This window comes from Mustelus asterias, chromosome 3 (genome assembly GCF_964213995.1).
Source record: "Mustelus asterias chromosome 3, sMusAst1.hap1.1, whole genome shotgun sequence".
Taxonomy (NCBI): Eukaryota; Metazoa; Chordata; class Chondrichthyes; order Carcharhiniformes; family Triakidae; genus Mustelus; species Mustelus asterias.
The window spans coordinates 9,363,048-9,382,339 of NC_135803.1; the positions used below are offsets into that span (position 1 = coordinate 9,363,048).

The window sequence follows — 19,292 nt, forward strand, 5'->3', positions numbered from 1 at the left end:
TGCAGAGAAAGATCAGCTTAATATATGGTAGGTCCATTCAAAATTCTGATGGCAGCAGGGAAGAAGCTGTTCTTGAGTTGATTGGTGATCTCAGACTTTTGTATCTTTTTCCCGACGGAAGAAGGTGGAAGAGAGAATGTCCAGGGTGTGTGGGGTCTTTGGTTATGTTGGCTGCTTTCCCGAGGCAGCGGAAAATGTAGACTGTGTGGAGTTTGTACGTTCTCCCCGTGGCTGCGTGGGTTTCCTCCAAGTGCGCTAGTTTCCTCCCACATTCCGAAGATGTGCAGGTTAGTATGATTGGCCATACTAAATTACCCCTTTGTGTTGGGGGGGGGGGCAGTTAGCAAGGTAAATACATGGACTTATCGGATACGGCCTGGGTGGGAATGTTGTCGGTGCAGGCTCAATGGGCCGAATGGCCTCCTTCTATACTATTGGGATTCTATTTTTTAATATGATTACAGGAAAGAACAGTAAAATATAACAAAATGCTGGAGATCTGATATACAAAAAGAACTGCGCAGATCTGGCAGTATCTGTGGAGAGAGAAACAATCACATGACTTTTTCAGAACTGAACAGGGGCAGCACGGTGGTTAGCACTGCTGCCTCACAGCGCCAGGGACCCCGGTTCAATTGCAGTCCAGGTCACTGTGTGGAGTTTGCACATTCTCCCCGTGTCTGCATGGGTTTCCTCCGGGTACTCCGGTTTCCTTCCACAGTCCAAAGATGTGCGGGTTAAGGTTGATTGCCCATGATAAATCAACGCTAGTGTCAGGGGGATTGGCGGGGTAAATGTGTGGGGTTGCGGGGATAGGGCCTGGATGGGATTGTGGTCAGTGCAGACTCGATGGGCCGAATGGCCTCCTTCTGCACTGTAGAGATTCTATGATTCCCTGAACAGGAAAGAAACACTTTTAGAAAGAAACAGCATTTATCGAGCACTTTCAACACCCATAAGGACATTCCAAAGTTAAAAGCAAATTACTGGGGATGCTGGAATTTGAGACAAAAACAGAAAATGCTGGAAAATCTGTGAAGAGAGAATAGAGCTGCATTTCGAGTCTGGATGACCTTTCGTCAGAGCTTGCGAACTTCTCTCCACAAATGTTGTCAGACCGGCTGAGATTTTGCAGCATTTGCTGTTTTTGCTTGACATTCCAAAATGTTTTGCAACCAGTTAAGTGCCTTTAAAGTGTTGTCATGTAGAAATCTTCCTCCCCCTCCTTCAGGTATGCTTGCCAAAATACTGCAGTTTGCCATTGTCTTCTGCAATATGGCTGAGTTGTTCTCAGCCGAATGTTGCAGACTGCTGCATTCCAACACCCAGGAGTGGGTGCTGAGGGATTCACTAAAGCTTGGGGCAGCCACCACAGAGCCACAATAGGGAAAGGTTGCTGTCTAAGACCTACACAAAGGGCTGGAAATAGAAACTCATCCGGTTGTAAGACTCACAATGAATGTATGCAGTAAATATTGTACATATCAATATTGCACCAATCTATCAGTGCGGAGATCAGCACGTGCGCACTGCCCCCTACCCCATCGCTGGCCTCCCGATCACCAGCCTTCCTGATGGCTTGCCAACCGCAACGTCCTCCCCGATTGCCATCTTACCAACCCCACCCCCCCCAGACACCTGCCTACCCGACCCCACCACCCTGACCGCCAGCCTACCCAACACCCCACCCACCCGATGTGCAGCCCCGATAACCCCACCCCATGTGCAGTCTCAATCACCTCCTCCTTCCCTCCACCACCAATCCAATTTCAGAGGGTGCAGCGGGTGCCCCAACACCACCGATCGGTCCCCAGTAGGTCCCACCCCTCAGTAGGCCTTGCACCTTCTGGCTCCACCCACTTGACACTACCCGATGCCCAGTGGGCAGTGTCAGGGTATCAGGGTGGCACTGCCAAGGTGCCAGCTTGGCACTGCCGAAGGGGCACTGCCCCCGCCCCCGACCTCCCAGGGGGCCTCAATGGTCTCTGTCCCCACCAGTGGGGTGATAGCGCCTGGTCACCGTTAATGGGGACCGGTTGTAATCCCAACTGGTGGGAACCTCTCCCGGTGGGGGGTGTGGGGGAGACGCAAGCAAGCCCGAGATTACCATCCCAAGCTCACTAATTGACATTTTCACCTGTAATCAGCCTCGGGCCGATTTCCAGCATGAGGCTGATTACATCAGAAAACATTGCCTGGGAGACTCTCGATCAGCTGGACACCAGTCGCAAGTCCTGCTCCAGATGTCTCCCGCCTTCACGACACATGACAGTGCAGAGTCGCTGGGCAGAGACTGGTAGCCAAGTTCCACACACATGAGGACGGCCTCAACCGGGATCTTGGGTTCATGTCACACTATCTGTAGCCCCCACAACGACTTACCTAGGCTTGCAAAATCTCACTAGCTGTCCTGTCTGGAGACAATACACATCTCTTTAACCTGTGCTTAACGCTCTCTCCACTCACATTGTCTGTACCTTTAAGACTTGATTACCTGTAAAGACTCGCATTCAAATCATTATTTTGTAAATTGAGTTTGTGTCTTTATCTGCCCTGTTTGTGAACAGAACTCCCACTTACCTGACGAAGGGGCAGCGCTCCGAAAGCTAGTCGATTTTGCTACCAAATAAACCTGTTGGACTTTAACCTGGTGTTGTGAGACTTCTTACTGTGTTTACCCCAGTCCAACGCCGGCATCTCCACATCATTACTCGAGCAACACAGCGGGCCGAGAGAATCGCCCCCATGATCTTTAAAGTGAATTTTCATACAGGTAGAACGGGAGGTTTGCCAGATGTATGTGAAAAGGATATGCCAGCACATGCCAGACATCACACTGCAGACGCTAAACATTCCAGGTGCCACCCTCCACCGTCATACCTTGTTTCAGTTACATTACAAGTTTAACAAGAAAGAAGAAAAGGAAGTCTTTTCATTGTGTCCCATTTGCAACCAATATCACTAAATGATCACATTGCTAATTGTGGGACTTTGATGTGTTCAAATTGAATACCAGGTCTTCCTTCAAAAGTACTTGATTAATTGCAAAACATTGGGATAACCCCAAGTAAGGCACATTTATTGTTTAGTTTCGTTGTTACTATCCAGGCATTGTTATACAGTCATATGGAAGTTACCAAGCTGTCTTTATTAACATTACTGAACTATGCACATATGTACCTTGGAGGGTACGGGTGTGGTGAGGATTCCCTGGCACGTCCCTACCTGTTGCTACCCAGCTCTACACTGCTGCCCGAAGCTTGAGGTCAGGTACCTTCTTACCAGTGGGCAAACCTATACTCAGTTCCAGGTTAAACCTTAATGTACCGATTTTGATTTGATTTATTATTTTCACATGTATTAGTATACAGTGAAAAGTATTGTTTCTTGTGCACTATACAAACAAAGCATACCGTACATAGAGAAGGAAAGGAGAGAGTGCAGAACATAGCGTTACAGTCATAGCTAGGGTGTAGTGAAAGATCAACTTAATATGAGGAAGGTCTATTCAAAATTCTGATGGCAGCAGGGAAGAAATTGTTCTTGAGTTGGTTCGTACATGACCTCAAGTTTTTGTATCTTTTTCCCGATGGTAGAAGGTGGAAGAGAGAATGTCCGGGGTGCGTGGGGTCCTTGATTATGATGGCTGCTTTTCCAAGGCAGCGGGAAGTGTTCACAGAGTCAATGGATGGAAGGCTGGTTTGCGTGATGGACTGGGCTTCATTCATGATCCTTTGTAGTTTATTGCAGTCTTGGGCAGAGCAGGAGCCATACTAAGCTGTAATACAACCAAAAAGAATGCTTTCTACAGTGCACCTGTAAAAGTTGGTGAGAGTCGTAGCTGACATGCCAAATTTCCTTCTACTACATCTGGTTCACTAATGTCCTTTAGGGAAGGAAATCTGCCGTCCTTACCCGGTCTGACCTACATGCGATTCCAGAGCCACACCAATGTGATGTTCTTTCTTTCTCTGATGAAGATGTGGACACCTCATCAGAAAAAAGTCTCATTATGTGAATTCCTCAGTTGTTTGGTTGAGAAGGACTCGGATGAATTTCCAACCATTTGGAACACACACTTCGGCTGGCCACAGTTTGTTTTGCCATAAAATGTGCATTGGTGCCGGAATTACAGCCGATGTAGTCAAACAAATAAAATACTTGTTTATTCATTTGCAGAAAGGGAGAGAGATGAACTGCTTAACCTTGGAAACCAGACACACAAGCATCGCAATTATGGTTTTTCTTGTTGTCTATTCGTCACTCTTGTCAATGTTTGAGCTGTAGGTCCCACCCATGGCCTGGGGGTTAGGCTTGATTTAATTGGAGGGAGGGATTAAGGGATCAGGAAGGGAATACATTTCTTCTCCACCTTCAGTTTTTGTGGTTCTTCCTCTCCCTCTCACTACTCCTCACTCCATTCTCCTGTATTTACAATATAATGTTTGCTCAACTGTTGAGTGCGTCCGATGGTGAGTGATGCAATTTTGAGATTAATTGAGTGTAAAGAGGGTTCTGTTCACAAGAAGGGGATACTGAATGCATGCGAACCCAGAGTGGCTTTAAGTTAAGGTAAGAATCCATGTAACCTGAGTGGGAACACTGATTCGAAAATTTGAAAATCGTTTTAAATTATGTCTTTTATGATGTATGCGGGGATGTTACTTTAGGATGGCCTTCTCTGAACTGAATTTAAGGACATAGAGGTTAGGGGTGCAGCAAAGTAACCAGGACAGAGACGATCAGTTGTGCTGCACAGTGAGGCAATGTATTTAGCACCATGTATTTTAACAATTTACACTAAGAATGTGAAACAAATGTACTTATAATTATTGCAGATGTGACATCACATCTGAAGGGCAACTAGGGATGGGCAATAAATGCTGGCCAGCGACGCCCACATCCTATAAAATGAATAAATGTAAACACTGTATGCAGTTACTATTTATAAATAATGAAATAACTTTCAGGAATGTTGTTTTTCTGTAACCACTGCCTGTCTGTTTTGCTTAGGCTGTGTTGATTTAACTTTGTGATTAAGATTGATCACTGATCATGCACTAACTAGTATGTGCACTTTATGTTTTGTGCTCGCTTTGAGTTCCTTTTGATAATTAGGCCATTGAGGTTGGCCTATTGGAGTATGAACTCCTGATTGAAGATCGCTTAATCACATTTTAATTTGATGCTTTAAGTTTCCTTTCCACTTTGTCTTTTGTTTCGGGCGGATCCCCTCCTTTTAGGCAGCTGCCCTTTTTGAGTTGTCCTTAAGTCAGTTTGATTTCATTTATTTGATTCAACACAAAAAGATTAAAGATCGAATTGATGGACAAATCAGGGAGTCTTTGCCTTGTACTTAACCCAGGAGTGTCAGTTCCTCTGACACCCAGAGATAGACTGTTAATTACTATCACTCTGTGTATTGCTGTTAGAGTTTGTAAATAAAGGAATTTTGGTGAAGGGACTTCTGTCTCTGAAGACTTATTACACTTTCTCAATGCTTTGTTTTTCACTTGAAATGAAATATACTGACTGGCATATTCAACAGTTGCTTTTCCTGGTTTGTTATGTATGCCCCAATGGACTAAGGGGCATAAAGAATCATGAGGTAGACTTGGTAACTTAAACAGTGGGAGCTCTTTATTTGAGATGAGCATTGATTCACACTCAGGGGTAAGACAACCCAACAGTCATCCAGGGGTCACCTGACCTGCATTCTTAAAGGGACAGTCCCCACCCCAAAACTCCAACATACAATTTATACAATAGCTTACAGGTTGGTTGTAAATAGGGAAACTCCTTTCGAAGCTGGTTGTTAAGGCAGCAATGCACTACATTTGCTTGTTTTAATTTTATGCAGAATTTCAGATCCAACATGACGAGGGGCGGCATGGTGGCACAGTGGTTAGCACTGCTGCCTCATGGCGCCAGGGACCCAGGTTTGATTCCCAGCTTGGGTCACCGTCTGTGTGGAGTCTGCTCATTCTCCCCGTGTCTGTGTGGGTTTCCTCTGGGTGCTCCGGTTTCCTCCCACGGTCCGAAAGACTGGTTAGGGTGCATTGGCCGTGCTAAATTCTCCCTGTGTTTAAATTTATTCATTTTACAGGATGTGGGCATTGCTGACTGGGCCAGCATTTATTGCCCATCCCTACTTGCCCTTCAGAGGTGATGTCACATCTGCAATTATTCTAAGTACATTTGTTTCACATTCATAGTGTAAATGTGAAATCATTAAAACAATGGTGCGAAATACTTTATTAAATTCTCCCTCAATGTGCGATTCTAAGGCCAGAATTCTCTGACCTCGTCCACGGCTGGGAATCTCCAGTCCCGCTGCAGTGGTTGGAGTTTTGGCTGAGAGCCAAATTCTCCGTTCTCACTGGCAGCGGTGGCAGGCAAATGAGATTAAAGAATCCCAGCCTAAGTGTCAGGTGGCAAGGGCAGTCACACAAAGGCATTGTCGTTCTTCCAATATGCAGGATTTGGTGACACCATCCTGGCCTGACTGCAATATTAACTGGAGACCTCAGTGAGAGCAGGGTATCAGGCTGTGATTTCCCCTCCAGGTAAAAGTTCTCAGGGGCAGAAGAGGCCCAGAGAAGTAATAACATCATTCGGCATATACCCACTGCCACTCGCTAGGCTGTCTTCTACCCAGGTAGGAGGAAGTAGGATGCTCGAGTGGAAGTTAAATACTGAGAACTGAATGTAACTTGATGCATCCCACTCTCCTGTGCTCTCCCAATCGTGTGGAGATGCCGGCATTGGACTGGGGTAAGCACAGTAAGAAGTCGACACAGACATCAAGTTTCTACAAAGATTCAAGACTTTAACCTGGTGTTGTGAGACTTCTTACTGTGCTCTCCCAACCATCCATTATCAATCTAAAATTAATCCCATTTTCCGCCTTCTCCCCATAGTCCTGATCAATCCCAACCTAATCCCACTGCCCCACTCTCCCCCAATAGCCCTGTATCAATCCCCAAACTAATCCCACTGACCCACTCTCTCCCCATAGCCCTGAATCAATCCCCAAAACTAATCCCACTGACCCATTCTCTCCCCATAGTCCTGCACCAACCTCAACCTAATCCCACTGACCCACTCTCTCCCCATAGCCCTGTATTATTCCCAAACTAATCCCACTGACCCACTCTCTCCCCAAAGTCCTGCACCAATCTCAAACTAATCCCACTGCACACTTACTCCCCATAGCCCTGTATAATTTCAAACTAATCCCACTGGCCCGCTCACTCCCCTTCTTCCTGTGTCAATCCCCACACTAATCCCACTGCCCCGCTCTCTCCCCATCGTCCTGTATCAATCCTAAACAAATTCCACTGCCCCACTCTCTCCCCATAGCCCTGTATCAATTTTGAACTAATCCCACTGCCCCACACTCTATCCACAGCTCTGTGTCAATTCCAAACTAATCAGCCCCCACTCTTTCTCCATAGCCTTGCGTCAATCCTAAACTAATCCCATTGCCCCACGCTCTTTGCATAGCCCTCCGTAAATCCTAAACTAATCCCACCACCCTGTTATCTCCCCATAGCCCTGAATCAATCTCAGGCTAATCTCACAGCCCCGTGCTCTCTATGATTGCATATCTTGCTCTGTTTCAAATATTTATCTTATCAGGAGCACTATTGGTCAGAGGTGCTGACTTTTGAGTTAAACATTAAACCCAGGCCTGCCCTCTTGGTGCATGAAAATAACCCCATGGCCATTATCCAAAGAAGAGCTCTTCCGGTTCGCCTGACCAATATTTATTAGAACTGAATAGTCTCATTAGCGATAGGCAGCATGGTTTTGAACGAGGGAGGTCATGCCTCGCAAATTTGGTTGCGCTTTTTGAGGAGGTGACAAAAATGATTGACGGTGAAAGGGCCGTGGATGTCGTCCACATGGATTTTAGTAAAGCATTTGACAAGGTCCCTCATGGCAGGCTGGTGCAAAAGGTTAAATCTCACAGGATCAAAGGTGAACTAGCTAGATGGGTACAGAACTGGCTTGGCCATAGAAAACAGAGGGTAGTAGTGGAGGGGTCTTTTTCTGATTGGAGGTCTGTGACTAGTGGTGTTCCGCAGGGCTCTGTACTGGGACCTATGCTGTTTGTGATATATATAAATGATTTGGAAGAAGATGTAGCTGGTCTGATTAGTAAGTTTGCGGACGACACAAAGATTGCTGGAGCTGCGGATAGTGATGAACATTGTCAGAGAATACAGCAGGATATAGATAGGCTGGAAAATTGGGCGGAGAAATGGCAGATGGAATTTAATCCAGATAAATGCGAAGTGATGCATTTTGGTAGATCTAATGCAGGGGGGAGCTATACAATAAATGGCAGAACCATCAGGAGTATAGACACACAGAGGGATCTGGGTGTGCAAGTCCACAGATCCTTAAAGGTGGCAACACAGGTGGAAAAGGTGGTGAAGAAGGCATATGGCATGCTTGCCTTTATTGGACGGGGCACAGAGTATAAAAGTTGGCATATGACGTTGCAGTTATATAGAACGTTGGTTAGGCCACATTTGGAACACTGCGTCCAGTTCTGGTTGCCACATTACCAGAAGGACATGGAGGCTTTGGAGAGAGTGCAGAAAAGATTTACCAGGATGTTGCCTGGTATGGAGGGTATTAGCTATGAGGTGAGATTGAGTAAACTAGGGTTGTTCTCCCTAGAAAGACGGAGGTTGAGGGGCGACCTAATAGAAGTTTATAAAATTATGAAGGGCATAGATAGGGTGAACAGTTGGAAGCTTTTTCCCAGGTCGGAAATGACAAACACAAGGGGTCACAAGTTCAAGGTAAGGGGGGCAAGGTTCAAAACAGATATGCGGGGGACATATTTTACACAGAGGGTGGTGGGGGCCTGGAATGCACTACCAAACAAGGTGGTTGAGGCAGACACGCTAGGATCATTTAAGACTTATCTAGATAGCCACATGAACCGACTGGGAATAGAGGGATACAAACGGATGGTCTAGTTAGGAACACATGATCGGTGCAGGCTTGGAGGGCTGAAGGGCCTGTTCCTGTGCTGTATTGTTCTTTGTTCTTTGTTATCCCTCAATAAACTTCTAATAATAGATTTTCTGATCATTTGTCATCTTTCTGTTTGTAGGATCCTGTTTTATGAAAATTGGCAGCCAGATTTCTGACATTACAACAGTGAGTGCACTTCAAAAATACTTTATTGGCTGCAGAGTACTTTAGGAAGTCCTCTGGTTGAATGCAACTTATTTAATGACCATGTAACATTTAATGCCATTATTGAACACACTGTTGTAATGCAGTAGTTAACCAGTTTATTTTGAGATATTTTAACTCCTGCAATTTAAAGGATGGAGAATGTTTGCTAATACACCATCAATGACCATTTCTACATTATTAGAGTCATAGAGGTTTACAGCATGGAAACAGGCCCTTCGGCCCAACTTGTCCATGCCGCCTTTCTTTTTTTTAAACCCCTAAGCTTGTCCCAATTGCCCACATTTGGCCCATATCCCTCTGTACTCATCTTACCCATGTAATTATCTAAATGCTTTTTAAAAGACAAAATTGAACCCCCCTCTACGACTACCTCTGGCAGCTTGTTCCAGACACTCACCACCCTCTGTGTGAAAAAATTGCCCCTCTGGACACTTTTGTATCTTTCCCCTCTCACCTTAAACCTATGCCCTCTAGTTCTAGACTCCACTCCCTTTGGGAAAAGATATTGACTATCTAGCTGATCTATGCCCCTCATTATTTTATAAACCTCTATAAGATCACCCCTCAGCCTTCTACGTTCCAGAGAAAAAAGTCCCAGTCTATCCACCCTCTCCTTATAACTCAAATCATCAAGTCCCGGTAGCATCCTAGTAAATCTTTTCTTCCCTCTTTCTAGTTTAATAACATCCTTTCTATAATAGGGTGACCAGAACTGTACACAGTATTCCGAGTGTGGCCTTACCAATGTCTTGTACAACTTCAACAAGACGTCCCAACTCCTTTATTCAATGTTTTGACCAATGAAACCAAGCATGCCGAATGCCTTCTTCACCACTCTGTCCACCTGTGACTCCACTTTCAAGGAGCTATGAACCTGTACCCCTAGATCTCTTTGTTCTGTAGCTCTCCCCAATGCCCTCTTATTGTTACATGTATTTATCCACAGGTTACAGGATACAGGTTATAGGTTACAGGATCCATTTCACCAAAAAGTTCACTTTAGCAGGAAGAATAAGAAGGCAGATTATCGCTTACAGAGGGAATCGCTTACAGAGCTGCAGAATACCAAAGTACGGACTGATCCTTGTGTTCTAGTGTCATAAAACTTTAGTTTGCAGTTACAGCAAATAATTAAGAGAGTTGATGGAATGCTATACTTTTTTATGAGAGGAATTGAACATAAAAATAAGGATAAAAGGAAATTACTGCAAATGCTGGAATCTGAAACAAAAGCAGAAAATGGTGGAAAATCTCAACAGGTTTGAAAGCATCTGCAGAGGGAGGGTAGATCTACCCTTTCGAGTCTGGATGATACATTTCTATTCTTGGGACTAAAGGGACCAAGGAATATGGGGGGAAGGCGGGATCAGGATATTAAATTTCATGATCAGCCATGATCAAAATGAATGGCAGAGTAGGCTCGAAGGGCCGAATGGCCTACTCCTGCTTCTATTTTGTACATTTCTATAAGATCATGCATGGTTTTGACAGGGTAGATGTGGGATTGATTTTTCCTTTTGTGGGTGAGTCCAGAGCTAGGGGGTATTATTTTTAAATTAAGGATTGCCCATTTAGGACAGAGAGGAGGAGACATTTTTTTCTCTCAGCGGGTTTTGTGACTTTGGAACTCTCTGCCTCAGAAGGCGAGGCATTGAATATTTTTAAGACTGAGGTCAGTAGGTTCATGTCAGCCAAGGGAATCAAAGGTTATCAGGGTAGATGGGAAAGTGGAATTCAAAACACAAACGTATCAGCCATGATCTTATTGAATGATGGAGCAGGCTAGAGGAACCAAATGGCTTACTTCTGCTCCTATTTTGTCTGTTCATAAGTCAGAAGTTTTTCACTGAAAGTAGCAAAAGAGGAAACTTTACCCACTTTGGCTATCACGTTCCTGGAAATGGGCGAGGCTGACTGATGCGGAAACTATAAATCATATTTAGGGTAAAAATTGAATTGTAAGCTTTCAATTGCAATTAGTAGCTGCAAACTAAGACCAGAATGAATTCCTAAGATGCTAATTTTTGTAAAGTGTCAAGCCGCAGCATGTTTCTTTCAGGTCTATGTAATTAGTCAGAGGGATCCTGAGGCTGTGTTTGCTGCCATCAGAATTGCAGACTTTATTTTCTGTGGATGGCAACTGACAGAAGGACAAGAATTCCTGCACAGAGATTTCAACTTCGGCACTGAGAGCAGATAGTGACTGGTTCTAGCAATATTAACCAACTGGACTCAGCTAAGACCAAAAGAGAAAATGCTGGAAAATCTCAGCAGATAGATTGGTAGATTGAACCAGGGCAGGACTTACTCAGTTAATGGTAGGGCGTTGGGGAGAGTTACAGAACAAAGAGATCGAGGGGTACAGGTTCATAGCTCCTTGAAAGTGGACTCACAGGTAGACGGAGTGGTGAAGAAGGCATTTGGCATGCTTGGTTTCATTGGTCAGAACATTGAATACGGGAGTCGGGACGTCTTGTTGAAGTTGTACAAGACATTGGTAAGGCCACACCTAGAATACTGTGTACAGTTCTGGTCACCCTATTGCAGAAAGGATATTATTAAACTAGAAAGAGTGCAGAAAAGATTTACTAGGATGCTACCGGGACTTGATGGTTTGAGTGGATAGTCTGGGACCTTTTTCTCTGGAGCTTAGAAGGTGGTCTTATAGAAGTCTATAAAATAATGAGGGGCATAGGTCAGCTAGATAGTCAATATCTTTTCCCAAAGGTAGGGGAGTCTAAAACTAGAGGGCATAGGTTTAAGGTGAGAGGGGAGAGATACAAAAGTGTCCAGAGGAACAATTTTTTCACACAGACGGTGGGGAGTGTCTGGAACAAGCTGTCAGAGGTAGTCGTAGAGGTGGGCACAATTTTGTCTTTTAAGAAGCATTTAGACAGTTACATGGGTAAAATGGGTAGAGAGGGATATGGGCCAAATGTGGGCAATTGCGACTAGCTTAGGGGTTTAAAAAAAAAAGAAGGGTGGTATGGACAAGCTGGGCCGTAGACCCTGTTTCCATGCTGTGAACCTCAATGACCCTACGACTCTATGAGGTCAGGCAGCATCTGTGAGGAGAGAAAAGAGCTGATGTTTCGAGTCCAGATGACCAAAGCTCTGACAAAGGGTCATCTGGAGTTGAAACGTCAGTTCTTTTCTCTCCTTACAGATGCTGCCAGACCTGCTGAGATTTTCCAGCATTTTCTCTTTTTCTTTCAGATTTCAGCATCTGCAGTAATTTGCTTTTATCCAGTGAACTCAGCTAAGATTGGGTGGTGGGGCAGTAGATGACAATGAGAGGTGAAGGGGAAGTGTGGGTGGTGAGGGAAGTATTCATGATGTTGGAGGGTGAGAGGGCGTATGGATGGGGGAAGGAGTACGGAGGATGGGAGAAGGGAGGGGTAGTGTTGTTGGAAGAGAATGGAGGGGGAGGTGGAGTGGGAAATGATTGCTCTTCAGAGTTTTTGCAAGGCCAGTTTGGAGAAGGTGAGTTGTTCTTTTCTTTCTTGATGTGCTCAGTTATGACAAGCACATTCTCTTCATCCATATCTGCCTTGTGCTTCTCTGCCACAATGCTTTTAAGAATGCGGAAGCTAATTGAAATGACGCAATTTATAGCTGGCCTTCATTTACGGAAATCCATTTGGAAATGTTTGACATGTTTGTTGGTAACCACATCTGTTCAATAATTCAGGGTGAATGGTCTATAACAGTACTACTTACAAAGCAAGAGCAGCTCAAAGCAACATCGGATTGCTAAAAAGGATCAAATATGAAAGGATTTAGCCATCTTCTTTCAATATTTCTGTCGGCGGGAACAGAGGCTGGTTGGGGGGGACGAGTGAGATAATATTTTCACCTTGATATGTCGTGTTAGGTGCCTAACTTTCCATTTTAAGTGAAGGATTAGGATGTAATGTAGCCACCCCTCCAAAATTTCCCTGGAGTCTCCAGGAATACTGCAACAACAACAATTTATGTTTAGTAAGACATCCCAAAATATTTGACGGGAGGGTTAACAAACAGGTAGGGCTACATAAAGAGGTATTAGGGTGGATGACCAAAAGCTTGGTAAACGAAGTAGGTTTTAAGGCATGTCTTAGAGGAGGAGAGAGAAGTCGAGAGGTTTGGGGAGGGAATTCAGAGTTTAGGACGAAGCGGTTGAAGGCACAGCCATCAATGATGGAACAATTAAAATTAGATTTGCCCAAGGACTCGGGAGCACAGCCCACTGATATCTGGGAGGGTTGTAGGACTGGTTTAGATAATACAGAGAGGCATGGAGGGCTTTGAAAACAAGGATGGTCATTTTAAAATGGCACATTGCTTGACTGGGTGATGTGTGAACATGGTGCAGATGGGATACCTGCAGCAGAGTTTTGGCTGATCTCAGGTTTTCCCAGGGTAGCACCTGGGAAGCTGACCAGGAATCCAAGGGGAGGAAGATGGAAAATGCTCTGGAGGTGGCTAAATGGGAGGCTGGAATTAAACCTGGAACCCTGGTCATGATTGGAGGAAATCTCTGTAATTGAGCCCTGGATGTCAGACAAGCAGTCTGATAATTTAGCAACTTTGGAGGGGAACTAGAGGTGGTGGTGAAGTAGAGCTGGGTGGCATCAGTTTACATTCGGGCCAGAACTTTCATTATGGTGAGGGTCTGGCCAACATCGCTGCCAACTCCAGCAGCTCCGATGTCATTTCACACTCTAACAAATGCTGATTGGCAGAAGGTGAGACTCCTACCCCTCACTCAGGGAGAAATCCCACCTTGGAAAGCTACTGGCCAATCAGATTGTCTGGCAGTTCTCCAGCCCCTCCAGGCACAGCGCTACAGTGGATGGAAGAGGCACTGCAGGCAGGTGCTTGGAACCAAATCCCAAGAACTGGAGGAGAGATAAGTGGCAGAGGTCCCAGAACAGTATTGTCAGGGGGCGGAGCGTCACAAAGGTGCTGAATATGATCTTGGAGGGTCGGTCAGGAGAGGGGTGGGCAGGGAGGTCCAGAATTCACCAGGCTTTGTGGGGAAGGTGCTTCCAGTTAGTAGGGGGCACCTGATGGAGGTCCCTCCCCCATCCCACAGGCGATTCAAGTCTGCTCAGTTTTTAGCTTCCCCAGGGGCAAAGGCTGGGTGGGAAAAGGCCATTAAGTGGCCACTTAAGGGCATTAATTGGGGGCAAGGGTGGGCTTCCAGTCTGAGACCCTGCCCACTCCAGCATGAAATTGCTACCACATCAGGCAAGTGGATTCCCAGAGGGAATCCCATTCATGCAATTTCACACTCCCCTGCCTCAGAACCCACCGGGGTGGGAGAAGCTTAAACTTCTGGCCATGGAGATTGATGTCGCGTTTTCTAGGTCCTCTGGCTATGATTATGAAGCTAAGAATAAAACCAAACCAGTGCAGTCCCATTCAGCGGGATGCAGATGGAGAGGTGATGCAGGAGGACGGTTTGATGAGCCTTATAGAAGACGGCAGGTAGGTTGAGAAGGATGAGGAGGGATAATTTACTGTCGTCACAATCACAAAGGATGTTCTTTGTGATTTTGACAAGAGCTGTCTTGTTCTGTGGCAGAGATGGGAAACCTGACGAGAGGGATTGAAGCATCAAGTGCAGAGAAAGATGGGCACGGATTTACAAAGCAAATGGTCATTTCATAAAAGAAAAGGAAAAGGATTTGTATACCACCACCTATAACCTCAGGCTGTCACAAAATACGTTACAGACACTTTTGAAATGTTGTTACCAAAGCTAATATAAGCAACATGACTGTCAAATCTGCACACATCAAAGAACAAGGTGATAATTGACAAGATCATTCAGTTTTCAACGACATTGATTGAGGGATAAATATTGGCCAGAACGCCTGGGAGAACTCTGTTTATTTTCTTTGAAATATTACTATAGGATTTTTTTTCACTTCCACTTGAGACATCAGATTGGGTCTTGGGTGGGTGGAGGGGAGGAGGGGATGGGATATAGAACTAGTGGATCCAAGCAGGGTGACCCTTACCCTGCTGTGTTGCACTTAAATGGACAATCACCACAGAGATGGAGGATGAAATTTTCCCGTCCCGCCCGCCACGGGAATCACAGTGGGTGGGACACGGACCAATGCTAAGGTTCGTTGACCATGGGCGGGATATTTCGACCTTGGGGTGAGTGCAGCCAGAAAATCCTGCTCAAAGTTTCAGAAAAAAGGGTCTGAAATTAGTATTAGTGACCCTCTAATCTTTGGAATTTGGAGACTGGACAGTTGAATATATTCAAGGCTGAGGTTTTTGATTGACTGCTCCTGTGTCCTTTTTGATTTGATTTGATTTATTATTGTCACATGTATTAACATACAGTGAAAAGTATTGTTTCTTGCGCACTATACAGACAAAACATACTGTTCATAGAGAAGGAAACGAGAGAGTGCAGAATGTAGTGTTACAGTCATAGCTAGGATGTAGAGAAAGATCAACTTAATGCAAGGTAAGCCCATTCAAAAGTCTGGCAGCAGCAGGGAAGAAGCTGTTCTTGAGTTGGTTGGTACGTGACCTCAGACTTTTGTATCTTTTTCCTGAAGGAAGAAGGTGGAAGAGAGAATGTCCGGGGTGCATGGGGTCCTCTTAATTCTGCTGGCTGCTTTGCCGAGGCAGCGGGAAGTGTAGACAGAGTCAATGAATGGGAGGCTGGTTTGCGTGATGGATTGGGCTACATTCACGACCTTTTGTTGTGTTCGTATCTAAATCCCATCTCAAAGATAAACTAATGTCAGAAAGGCCTCCTTGTGTTCTTAACTCCCCTTTGTCCAATGTAAATTGCTGTTTTAATAGTTTCACTCATGGCAATTGCTGCCTTTATACACAAATGTTAACTATAATCCTTTAATTCCCTGCTTCTTTTCTGTTCTGTGGTTAATAGATATTGGTGTTGGCAATGGAACCCGATCTGATTTTGGGCAGAAAAGAAAAATTTCCCAGTGCTTTCCATGCTTGAAATAACAGAGGGTTGAATTTTTTTTCTCATTTGATTCCTGTCTGATGTACAAGCCAAAGACTCAATTTGTTTTGGAGCTCTGACAAAGGGTCACCCTGACTCGAAATGTTCGCTCTATTCTCTCTCCACAGATGCTGTTGGACCTGCTGAGATTTTCCAGCATTTTCTGCTTTTGTTTCAGATTCCAGCATCCGCAGTATTTTTCATTTGTCTTGATTTGTTATTCAATGTCAGTTTTCTCTTTGATAAAAGCAATACCCAAGAAAATTTCTGGATTGGTTGCACCACAACTTTTAACCCCGAAATTGGATAGAAAATATAAAATACACCAGACATTCACTGCGGCAACAAGACAGTGCCCGAATCTGAAAGTGTTTCTTTCTTTGTACCATCATTATTAATACTGTAGAATTAACTCTTTTCAACCTCCATCAATTGCTCTTACAACAGAATTACATAGAATTAGGCTGTTCATAGAACATAGAACATAGAACATTACAGCGCAGAACAGGCCCTTCGGCCCACGATGTTGCACCGACCAGTTAAAAAAAAAAACTGTGACCCTCCAACCTAAACCAATTTCTTTTCGTCCATGAACCTATCTACGGATCTCTTAAACGCCCCCAAACTAGGCGCATTTACTACTGATGCTGGCAGGGCATTCCAATCCCTCACCACCCTCTGGGTAAAGAACCTACCCCTGACATCGGTTCTATAACTACCCCCCCTCAATTTAAAGCCATGCCCCCTCGTGCTGGATTTCTCCATCAGAGGAAAAAGGCTATCACTATCCACCCTATCTAAACCTCTAATCATCTTATATGTTTCAATAAGATCCCCTCTTAGCCGCCGCCTTTCCAGCGAAAACAATCCCAAATCCCTCAGCCTCTCCTCATAGGATCTCCCCTCCATACCAGGCAACATCCTGGTAAACCTCCTCTGCACCCTCTCCAAAGCCTCCACATCCTTCCTGTAATGTGGGGACCAGAACTGCACACAGTACTCCAAGTGCGGCCGCACCAGAGTTGTGTACAGTTGCAACATAACGCTACGACTCCTAAATTCAATCCCCCTACCAATAAACGCCAAGACACCATATGCCTTCTTAACAACCTTATCTACTTGATTCCCAACTTTCAGGGATCTATGCACACATATACCTAGATCCCTCTGCTCCTCCACACTATTCAAAGTCCTCCCGTTAGCCCTATACTCAACACATCTGTTATTCCTACCAAAGTGAATTACCTCACACTTCTCCGCATTAAACTCCATCCGCCACCTCTCGGCCCAACTTTGCAACCTGTCTAAGTCTTCCTGCAAACTACGACACCCTTCCTCACTGTCTACCACACCACCGACTTTGGTGTCATCAGCAAATTTGCTAATCCACCCAACTATACCCTCATCCAGATCATTAATAAATATTACAAACAGCAGTGGCCCCAAAACAGATCCCTGAGGTACACCACTTGTAACCGCACTCCATGATGAATATTTACTATCAACCACCACCCTCTGTTTCCTATCCGCTAGCCAATTCCTGATCCAATTTCCTAGATCACCCCCAATCCCATACATCTGCATTTTCTGCAGAAGCCTACCATGGTGAACCTTATCAAACGCCTTACTAAAATCCATATATACCACGTCCACTGCCTTGCCCCCATCCACCTCCTTGGTCACTTTCTCAAAAAACTCAATAAGGTTAGTAAGGCACGACCTACCTGCCACAAAACCATGCTGACTATCACCTATCAATTCATTACTCTCCAAATAACTATAAATCCTATCCCTTATAATTTTTTCCAACATCTTGCCGACAACAGAAGTGAGACTCACCGGTCTATAATTCCCGGGGAAGTCTCTGTTCCCCTTCTTAAACAATGGGACAACATTCGCTAACCTCCAATCTTCTGGTACTATACCAGAGGCCAACGACGACCTGAAGATCAGAGCCAGAGGCTCTGCAATCACTTCTCTTGCCTCCCAGAGAATCCTTGGATAAATCCCATCCGGACCAGGGGATTTATCTATTTTCAGACCCTCCAGAATATCCTGCACATCCTCCTTATCAACTGTAATACTGTCTATTCTACTCCCTTGCAACCCAGTGTCCTCCTCAGCTATATTCATGTCCCAACAGTTTTATACCTGGACTCTGCAGAGATTAAAGACTAACCTCCAGGACACTGCTGCAGCAACACCTGGGAATAAAAATCATAGGAGTAATAAAAACAGGTTTAAAAAATAAATTTACTTGCATGTTCTTGTCTATTATCCACAAAAGAAAATCAGACAGGAAAGGAAAGACTACTCGATTGACAACCAAGTATCATCCAATCAGGTACATTAATTTGCTTTCTAATTGGTGTACAATCAGGATAATATGTGAAGTGACCAATGGCGGGAGTGTAAAGGTGGCATGACTGGAGACAAGACGTCACAGTTGCAGAATTTATCCTCCACACATCTGTTAACATTCTGGGGTGAAACGTTATTTGGGGTAGGCAGGAATGTAGGCTTGAGGTTACAATGAGGTCAGCCATGATCTTATTGAATGGCGGAGCAGGCTCGAGGAGCCTAGTGGCCTACACCTGCTCCTGATTCGTATGTTCGTACATGCTCCCTCCCACCTTTGACTTACCAATCAGCAACCATATCACTCTATTCCTTTCCACCTCATTTACTTAACAAGCTTCCCCTTATTGGCTGGGATACTGTCCTCCTTAACTCCATGTGATAGTAAGTTCCATATTGTACCCATTTTCTGTGTGAGATTTGTTAGTGGCCTGGATGAGATAACTTGGAGACTGTATTATCATAAGAAATAGGAGTAGGGGCAGGTCATTCAGCCCATTGAATCTGCTCCTCCATTCAATAAGATCATGGCTGATCTGATTGTGGTCTTAACCCCACCTTCCTGCCTGTCTCCCATAATCCTTTGACTTACTTCTGGATCAAAAATCTAAGAGTGCTGCATGAATTTGCAACTAAGGCTGCAGTAATACTGGTGACCAGACTGAAACAGTTTGCTGTAAATTGCAGCCATTAAGACCAGAGTTATTCCTTGTGCTGTGAATTCCAATTA

At 44.8% G+C, this 19,292-nt stretch overlaps 1 protein-coding gene across 2 annotated transcripts in view; it reads left to right on the forward strand.

Annotated features, from left to right (window-relative positions):
- The first annotated feature begins 4,322 nt into the window (after window positions 1-4,322).
- Window positions 4,323-19,292, forward strand: part of gpr160 (G protein-coupled receptor 160) — a 37,480-nt gene continuing 22,510 nt past the window's right edge. Inside the window, exons 1-3 of one of the 2 annotated variants that reach the window (XM_078204645.1) lie at window positions 4,323-4,572; window positions 9,134-9,180; window positions 10,169-10,292. The gene's annotated coding sequence lies outside the window, so the exon portion shown is untranslated. The remainder of the gene's footprint in view (window positions 4,573-9,133; window positions 9,181-10,168; window positions 10,293-19,292) is intronic. The other variant, XM_078204653.1, reaches the window with a different exon arrangement.